Below are 10410 nucleotides of genomic sequence, written 5' to 3'. Positions count from 1 at the left end.
AGATTGAGCACCAAACAGTGATGTGCAAGGAGAAAGCAGAGCCTTTTCATTCTTTGTTTTTATTGAAAAAAAAAAAAATCCTATACAATGATCACATCCATTTCTTTTCAGGCAAATTAACAGCAAATGATTAGCATAGACAAAAGAATTGAAGGAAGGAAGAAGCCGAATCCTTGGTGGTGAGTGCAGAAGAGGAATTTGCCCTTGGCAGGGCCCTCGTGATAGAGGAGAAGCTGAGTCAGGGATTCAGGGAACTGAGCAAGAAACAGATGGCCGTGCTGAGAGCAGTAATGACTGGACTTTCCGATGGCATCGAAAAGGGCTTTTTTCCTTTCCTCTCAATAACCATGAACAGATATTTTAACAAGTGGCAAACGTTAGAAAGAATAATTAATCTTTCCAGCTGAAAATAATTATAACAGGAGTACAAATAAGATCCCAAAAGTAGGAAGCTATACAATTACTTCCTCAATACAAGCACCTGTTTAACCTTGTAGAGCAGGCACAATGTAATAGTCAATGTGCTGCATCGCGGGGACTCCCTATTGGACAAGGCAGTGCCCTCGACTTCATGGAACTCACCGTGAAACTCCTTGTGAGAGGGACAGAAGCACGAACATGCATATAGGAAGCCTTCAGTGGCCTCCTTTACCCCCATCCCCATTCACTATTCTCTCCACTTCAAGCCTGTGGCAGCTTAGTCCATCTTTCCTTATAGCACAGGTTACATTGAATTTCGGCTGCTTGTTTCCTTGGAGCTCCTTAAAGTTCTACACTATATTTTGCAGAATACATGTTCATTGGCTAGTTAATTAAATTAATGGAAGAAGCATATCACTCAAGGGGATTTGAAACACCATACAAAAATACCTAAGAGTGACAGAGTAAAAACTAAAACAGCGAATAAATAAATAAAATCAGTATACAGAGAAAACAGGTTAGAAAAAGTAAGATATATCCAGAGTAAGAAGATACTTTCTTAAAAAAGAACAAGAATATTAAAATTTGAATTTTTTATACAGACAGATTCTCCCTATGTTGCCCACGCTGGTCTCAAACTCCTGGCCTCAAGCAATCCTTCCTTGACCTCTCAAAGTTCTGGGATTACAGGTGTGAACCACCACCCCTCACCGGAAGAAACTCTTAAACTGAATTTTGCAGGGTGGATGGAGGTTTTTGGGCAGAGAAGTGAGGTTAAAGGAATTCTAGGCAGGGAGTTCTGGCATGTAGCAAGTTTGAAGAGCGATGATGCTGGAAGCTGGGGTGGGCAGGTGGTACTGATGAGGCTTCAGATTAGTGGGAGCTGCACTGTGGAAGGCTCTACAGAACACGCTGTGGATAGGATTTTATCTTGTGGGAACCTGGGAGCCGAAAAGCATCATGATTGGATCCACATTTTAGAAATGTCTCTCTAGCAGCAGGGTGTGGGACAGATAAGAACATAAATTATGAAAGGCTGTCAGTTCCTTCTTTAATCTCAACTCTCCTCAAATCTCTCATCATGTTTTCTATGAACACCAGAAGGAGACCTCACCTCTTATTTTGCAATTTGTGAAGAGAACAAAAGAGACTCTTTGATGTGAACTGTTTGGAATACTTGGCTGCTCCCTCAGTCAACAAGAAGTACAACCACCCTCAAGTTCATTCCTCCTAGCCAATGAAAGAGATACCTCTTTTCCTACCTAAGACTCATTAGTTCACCATATTTGGTCAGGCATGTGGCTTCCCTTCTCTCCTATCATTTGCCCCTTCTTTGTCCTGGCTCCTTCTTTACCAATAAAGCATACCCTTCCTCAGACCCTAGGTTCCCCTCAAATCATAAACTCTCCTTTCTTCCACAGTAAAGTTGCTGGAGATTTTCTACATTCACAGTCTGTATTTCTTCTCTTCTAAGTCACTCCTCAACCAATTTTTATTTTGATTTGATAACAAATTGCTCTTGTCAAGATTCCAGTGACCTCCAAGTAGCTAAGACTAAAGAATACTTCCATTATTATCTTTTTCAATATGACTGTAGCATTTTAAACCGTTGACTATTGCCTCCTTGAAACTCTCTCTTCCTTCATTTCCTCTTTCCTTTTCCATACAAAAAACATTTTTGTATTTCTATATGGAATATTATGATTAAATATAAATATTATAATTACATCCCCAGCTTTTCTTGCAGGCTTAGAATCCCATGCTTATCTCTTAAATGTTTATGTTCTCTAGAAATACTTCTCCAGATCCGAGAAAAAAGATGGATTAAAGGGATACATTTAGGCATTATTAAAAGATGAGTCCATATGAAACCACCATTGGGATGACATTCAATAAAGAAGAAAAAAGAATAATGATACAATCCTGAAGAATGTCAATATTTATGAAATTGGGAGGAGAAACCAGGTAACACAAAGAAGGTGCAATCAGAGGAGCAGATGGACCAAGTAAAGAGAAGCATCGAAAAAGCCATGGATGAAGAGTTTTAAGAGGGAAGTGCCCTTTGGAAAGGTGAAGTACAATAATACATAACAAGCTCACTAGATGTGGCAATTAGGGTACCAGTGTGGCCTTTGAGGGGACAATTTCAATGGAGTAGTGAAAACGGAAGAACAGACGCTCCCTTACACCACTTACACAGGTTACTGAGAGACTGCGAAGTTAGCAAATGGAGACATTAATTTTCTATTTCATTTTCAAAATCCTTGGATGACACAGAGGGAGGGGGAGGCAACAATTTGAGCAGGAATAATGTTAAAGGAGGTCCTTGTCTCAATCTTTTCCTGCTCCTATAACAGAAGGTCTTGGACTGGGTAATCTATAAACAACAGAAATTTATTTCTCACAGTTCTGGAGGCTGGAATGTCCAAGATTAAGGCAACAGAAAATCTGGTGTCTGGTGAGGACGCCCTCTCTGCTTCCAAGATGGCGCCTTGTTGCTGTGTCCTCGCAGGGCAGAAAAGCTGGAAGGGCAATAGGGACGAATGCTCTGTGAAGCCTCTTTTATATGGGCGTGAATCTCGTTCACAAAGATGGAGCCCTCATGACCTAATCACCTTCTAAAAGCCCCACTGCTCTCTTTTTAAAAAATTAATTAATTAATTAAATTAAAAATGTTTTTATTTCCGTAGGTTATTGGGGAACAGGTGGTGTTTGGTTACATGGGTAAGTTCTTTAGTGGTGATTTGTGAGACTAGGGTGCACCCATCACCAGAGCAATACACACTGCACCCTGTTTGTAGTCTTTTATCCCTCACCCCCTTCCCACCCTTTCTCCTTGAGTCAAGGCCCCACCTCTCAATACTATCACATTGGTGATGAAATTTCAACATATGAATTTTGGAAGAACATGTTTAGACCATAGCATCCCTTGATACTGGAGATCTGAATACACTTATAAACCCTAGGCAATCTTAGGAACTGACAAGAAGTAATCTTACAAAAAATAAAACAAAATGTTAGTTTATACAGAGGTAATTAATAAATACAGTCCTCATAAATGGATATTCATTAAAGAATCATTTAAATGAATTGAAGTGCTACCATTTTACCGGATTTTTCTTTGGTCAATGAATGTGACCAAATATTATAAAAATATTTTCTGAGCATTAGCAGGCTTTGTGTATTCAAAATATTAATGGGATATAACATCATGAAATGTAAGACGAGTTGGTAAGTGTTGATTTAGTGGGAAGGGTCATGAAATTGGAATCTGGAGACCCAGATCTGTCACCAACTAATAATTTAAGCTCTTCAGATCCCTAGTCTTCCATTTCAAGTTGAGGAGAGAGGTTGGCCAAGATGGTCTAGTCTTTCCTAGGTATTTTTTGGGTTTTTTTGTAATTTTTGTTTTAAGTTCTGGGGTACATATGCAAGATGTGCAGGTTCGTTACATAGGTAAACATATGCCATGCTGGTTTGCTGCACCTGTCAACCCATCAATTCCTAGGTATTTTGTAAGGGCTCCTTTCAACTCCAGTAAATTTGGTTGTTTCTTAAGCTAGAGTTATCTTATTCCAAGGTCTATGGACATATTCTCCTGGGTCTTTGAATTCACAATGAAAAATCCTGAATTTTATATTTTCATTTTAATAACAAAGAAAGGACTAAATTTTTGATAATATGGATAACAAACCCATGTCTGCTGATTTCAGCACCTGCATTTATTTTTGTATTTACAAATGTATTAAATACATGTAGGTTGGCTTTTTGATATCCTAAAAGGATTTCAAGTAAAATTTAGCATGTTGGAAAACTTCTCTAGTTACCTGTGATTGTTTGTTCAATTTTTTTTTTTTTTTGAGACAGAGTCTCGCCTTGTCACCCAGGCTGGAGTGCAGTGGTGTGATCTCGGCTCACTGCAACCTCTGCCTCCCAGGTTCAAGCAATTCTCCTGCCTCAGCCTCCCAAGTAGCTGGGACTGCAGGTGCAGGCCTCCATGCCTGGCTAATTTTTGTATTTTTAGTAAAGACGGGGTTTCACCATGTTGTCCAGGCTGGTCTTGAACTCCTGACCTCAGGTGATCTGCCTGCCTCGGTCACCCAAAGTGCTGGGATTACAGACGTGAGCCACCTGCTCAGGCTAGTTTGTTCTATTTTCAAACTTATAACCTACGTTCTGGATCTACCAATAAATTTATGTTGAATTATTTCATCTCATTAATAACAAAACTTTAATTTTACATCAATAATTTTCAATTAAAAGGTGTTTTCATATGGTAAGATTTTCATTTATTTCTTTTCTTTTTTTGAGATGGAGTCTCGCTCTGTCACCCCAGCTGGAGTGCTGTGGTGTGACCCGGGCTCACTGAAACCTTTGCCTCTCAGGTTCAAGCGATTCTCCCACCTCAGCCCCCCGAGTAGCTGGGATTACAGGCACCCACCACCATGCCCGGCTTATTTTTCTTGTGTTTTTAGTAGAGGCAGGGTTTCACCATGTTGGCCAGGCTGGTCTTGAACTCCTGGCCTCAAGCGATTCACCTGCCTTGGTCCCCCAAAATGCTGGGATTACAGGCATGAGCCACCATGCCTGGCCAGAAAAGACTTCCATTTCTTTCTTTCTTTCTTTCTTTCTTTCTTTCTTTCTTTCTTTCTTTCTTTCTTTCTTTCTTTCTTTCTTTCTTTCTTTCTTTCTTTCTTTCTTTCTCTTTCTTTCTTTCTTTCTTTCTTTCTTTCTTTCTTTCTTTCTTTCTTTCTTTCTTTCTTTCTTTCTTTCTTTCTTTCTTTCTTTCTCTCTCTCTCTCTCTCTCTCTCTCTCTCTCTTTCTTTCTTTCTTTCTTTTTTTTTTTGAGATGGAGTTTTGCTCTTGTTGCCCAGGCTGGAGTGCAATGGCGCCATCAGCTCACTGCAACTTCCGCCTCCCAGGTTCAAGCGATTCTCCTGCCTCAGTCTCCCAAGTAGCTGAGATTACAGGCATGCACCACCATGCCTGGCTAATTTTTTTGTATTTTTAGTAGAGATGGGGTTTCTCCATGTTGGTCAGGCTGGTCTCAAACTCCCGACCTCAGGTGATCTGCCCACCTTGGTCTCCCAAAGAAGACTTTCATTTCTTAAGTGATTTAACATATTGATACTTTGACGTGACACCATGGAAATAACATACGGCATTAGTGTAGCCTCGAGGGCTAGAAGAAGATGCTCAGATCAACCCAGGGTCAAAAGACATTTTATTGCTCTGAAGAAACAGAATCTTTGCAGAAATTTGAATGAAAAAATGTGGTGGCAAAATGGAGTTTTTACAATACAAACAATACTATAAGTGTGTGCAACTGTAAAGAACCTCTGCCGTTAACATCAGTACCCTTTTCACATCAAGCGAGAGGATTCCATTTTAATGGAACAACCTGGCTGGGCACAGTGGCTTATGCCTGTAATCAAAGCACTCTGGGAGGCCGAGGCAGAAGGATCGCTTGAGACCAGGAGTTCAAGACCAGCCTACAATAAATTACTTTAATTAATTATTATTATTATTATTTTGGTTTGTGGTTTGTACTTAATTTATAATTTTATTTTGATTTGTTAGTTGTATAAAAGCTATAGATATAAGGAGTTTGTGCATGGATTTATGCTTGCAGATATTTAAGTAACATTTTGATTAAATAATTTAGGTTACCATGTGTACCTTATTAATTTTTTAAGATATACATATATAAGGCTTGAGAATCTGGCTTGAATTATACAGCTCTGTCTATTTCCCTAAATTCCCCTAAGCTAAGAATTGGGAAGCAGACAGTATTGGTGGCTGGGGGATGCTGACGGCACACAGAAAAGCCTAAAAATTGTGAGGACTTCATGGAAATTGCTTCTCCATGGCTAGGTTCACATCCCCAAACAGGGAAAAGCCACAGGGAAAGGGAGTATTAGAGTTCAAAACCACTTGGCCAAACTGGAGGAAGCTGAATGAAGGGGGTAGGTTAGGGTGACAATGGAGCAAAGAGAAAAATCAACTGCACCAAAGCAACATTGGGCTTTTCAGGTGTTCAAAGAATTGGGTTTCAAAAGTTAAACATCGATCAGAAATGTACCAAAAGTCGTTTTCGAAAGAACGATTCAAGGCTGGCATGTTAAATGAAGCAGCCAAGAGGACATTGGACATATTTAGCAACGGTCAGACCCTTCAGAGAGGACAGTGTTTAGTTAACAGCTTCGCCATTCAAGAGAGGAGGAAAACAAAGCCTGATGAAGATAGTGGAAAATGGCATCCAGTAAAAATATGAAAACGGGTTAAGGAAATGTAAGGTGTTTAACTTGGAGAGGAAACATGAAAAAATAAGAAGATTTTTCTATGGACAATTCTGCAAAGGGAGATTACACAAAATTGGTGACAGGCAGTTATCCATCTTACGTAATAATAAAAAAGGCGGCCAGCCACGGTGGTTCACACCTGTAATCCCAGCACTTAGGGAGGCGGAGGTGGGTGGATTGTGAGGTCAAGAGTCCAAGACGAACCTAGCCAAGATGTTGAAACCCTGTCTCTACAAAAATTAGCCAGGCATGGTGGCAGGCACCTGTAATCTCACCTACTCAGAAGGCTGAGGCAGGAGAATCACTTGAACCCAGGCAGCAGAGTTTGCAGTGAGCCGAGATTGCACCACTGCATTCCAGCCTGGGTGACAGAGTGAGACTCCGTCTCAAAAAAAAGGTATACCTGCACGTCATGGCTCATGCCTGTAATCCCAACACTTTGGGAGGTCAAGGCGGGAGGATTATTTGAGGCCAGCAGTTCAAGACTAACCCTGGGCAACATATAAATGAAAAGTAGGACACATCTCAAACAATAGTGATTTAGGTTGGTAACATTTCAGAGAAACCACCTTACAGGGAGCCTGTGGAGAACTCATGGGTTCTTGACAGAAGGTATAGAGATTGTCCCCAGGAGAGTTGGCAATCCGTTTCTTGAGATACAGTTGTGTCAGGATGAAATCTCAAGCCACTGGCTGTTTCTGTGCTTCTTTAAGAGGAAAAAGAGGTCAAGAGTTGAGAAATAACTGAATCCCAACAGGGTGTCAGGAGTGTTAACAGATAGGACTCCACTCTGGGATGTTGAGGAGGAAGGAAGCAGCCAGAGTGTGACTTGGCGAGAACTTCCCTGCTGGTAGGAAAGGGATGGGTCAATCAATCCCAGGTGGCCTGCTGAAAAGGGGAGGTCATGTTTGGAGTTCTCAGAGTGGAAGGCGCTGTGTAAATATTAGGCCATCTTTTTTATTAAGGTCCACATACAGCAAATTAGTTTGAGTATTTGCTAATACTTTCTACTCCAAGTGTAGAGTTAACCCCTCTTGCAGCCACTTCAGGCTCTTCGCAAAGGGCTTGGGTGGGGGGCGAGGTGGTGTTGTTCCTCCCCCTGCCCACCGAGTTTTTAATTCTAGTCGAAGGTTCAAATGCTTCTGTTTCACCAGAGAGCTCCTCAGAAAAAGCATTAAAAAAAAAAAAAAAAAAAAGAACCGGGCAAATGTACCAAAAATTTGGCTTTTTGAAAGGTAGGTTGAGAAATTCTTGCAAGTGTACCTCTTACAGTTTCAAGATGCTGTTTAACCATTGAATCAGTGACAATCTCAGAGAGACCTGGAAAACATAGACCGGTAAAGTACAACACATTTTGGTAATGCTTTCAGTTCTTAAATGATCCTTTTTTTTTTTTTTTTTTTTTTGTTGAGACAGAGTTTTGCTCTTGCTGCCCAGGCTGGAGTGCAATGGTGTGATCTCGGCTCACCACAACCTCTGCCTCCCGGGTTCAAGCGATTCTCCTACCTCAGCCTCCCAAGTAGCTGGGATTACAGGCATGCACCACCATGTCCGCTTAATTTTGTATTTTTAGCAGAGACGGGGTTTCTTCATGTTGGTCAGGCTGGTCTGGAACTCCCAACCTCAAGTGATCCACCCACCTTGGCCTCCCAAAGTGCTAGGGTTACAGGTGTGAGCCACTGTACCCGGCTAGGTTCTTAGATGATTATTCTAAAAGTTCACACACTGAGCACAAGTCTGTGAGGAGTTGAGAGAGAAAATCATTTCATGGGGATAGTTATTGTGTGAGATATTCTGTGAAAACATTGGAAAATGTGACTTTCCTCATGACATTTGCTGTCTCTGACTTTCCCATGAGGAAAATCTGAGGATCAATGAATTCCCATAAAGTGAACCCCACCACCGCCTCCCATAGGCCATCTGTCTGGACATATGAGTAAGCAAGGACCTTTCTCTGGGAGCAGGCTTTTCATTTGCATGTGTTTTATACTTGGAATTGAACTAGGGAGGCAGAAAGGCAGGCTATTCAGGCAAAGCTACAATAACATTTTTATTACCACATTTACTTGAAATTGGTGTTTTGAGTCTCACTGAGGATATTTTCAATAAACTCAGACTTTCAGAAATTAGAAACAAATTGTTTCTTCAGTAAGTTGGGTCTTCATACTTCGAATTCAAAATAGAACACATCTATAGCTCAAATTATTGATTGTTAACCTAAATCAATTAAAAATTAGTTTAAGTGCTCGCAATCTAAAATGATTTTTGACTTTTTGATGAGGTTTCCTGAGGGCTTTTCCTCCTCATACCTTCAAATGAGTAACAACAACAACAACAACAACAAAAACAGAGAGAAGAATAACTTACCAGCCAGTGACTGCGTGATGGAGACCCTATCTTGAGCTGTTGCTGCAAGGCAGGAGGGCGGAAGATGAAGGCAAAGGGTGTAGTGAAAAGAGCCCTGGACTAGAGTAACATACCTGGGCACAACTGGGCCTTGAGTTCCTCTCTGCCACTCATCAGCTATGTGGAGTCGACTGATTCACGTAACCTCTTTGGGCACAAATTTCCCTGTTTGAAAAAGATCACCTCTAAAATCCTACCTCCCATCTCTGCCTAAGAGTCTTTCACTTAGCTCACTTTTACCCGATCCAGTATTGACCTCATCGGCTTGCAGGCTTGTCTCTACAACTTACTCTTCTCCTATCCTCCGGCACAGCGAAGGAAGCCATTGTCCAGCTGGCCATCCGAGAGCAAAGCCACTGGAGCTAACCTAACCTCCTTTCTTTTTTCCTGCTGTCATCTGCCTGTCTCTCAATCAGTTAATCACAAAATCTGGTCATTTTTCCTCCTGAATATCTCTTGACTCTGCATGTCCCGTCCCAGAGCCCTTGCCTCAGGGCAGGCCGGTACCTTCCCGCCACTGCACTCCTCCCTCTGGACTCATCTCATCTCCTATCACTTCTGTGCAAAACTTAATTAGCATAATGTTACCTTCGTGATCTGGCTTCTGACCCGCCCTATCTGTCAAAAGCTTTCTGCTTTCATTCTGCAGATGGGGGAAGGAAGTACTTGGAGCGCGTCAGGTATGCCGCGCATGCGCACATCTTCATATCTGGGTACATACTTCTTGCCAGCAATTTCCGTCCCACCATTTTGGGTCTGAATAAGCCCATTTGGCCTTTAAGAATCCACTAAGGGATTGCCATTTCTTCTGCGCCTTCTCCGCCTGCTGCCCGTCCTCACACTTCCCTCAGTCTGCATAGTTGCTTCTCTTCTGAGCTTCTAAACTGCTTCAGCTTTCAGGGCACATTGGACTTGCCTGTTCACCAAGTCTATCTGCAGCAGACTCTGAAGGCAACTTCTCTTTGTATCTCCTGCAGCTGGCAAGTTTCCTGACACCTAGTCGGTTCTGAAGTGTCAGGTCAATGAGTACAAGTAGGATAAAGAAAGAAGGAGAGCAAGGAGAAGAGGAGAAAGAAAGGGAGGGAGAGAGAAAAGAGAAAGGAATGAAAGAAAGAGGGAAGGAAAGCACAAAATGATTTAACCATTTTCATGATATTGAGTAACAGGATTAAGATTGGGGAGGTAAGAAAGGTTCTCTTGAGTGTCATAATGAGGAATTTGGATGTAATCCTCTGAGCAATGGGGAGTTATTGAAGGTTTTTGAGTGAAGAGGTAAATTTCG

This window comes from Macaca fascicularis, chromosome 6, assembly GCF_037993035.2.
Source record: "Macaca fascicularis isolate 582-1 chromosome 6, T2T-MFA8v1.1".
NCBI classification, from domain to species: Eukaryota; Metazoa; Chordata; class Mammalia; order Primates; family Cercopithecidae; genus Macaca; species Macaca fascicularis.
Note: the sequence above shows the minus strand (reverse complement) of the source record.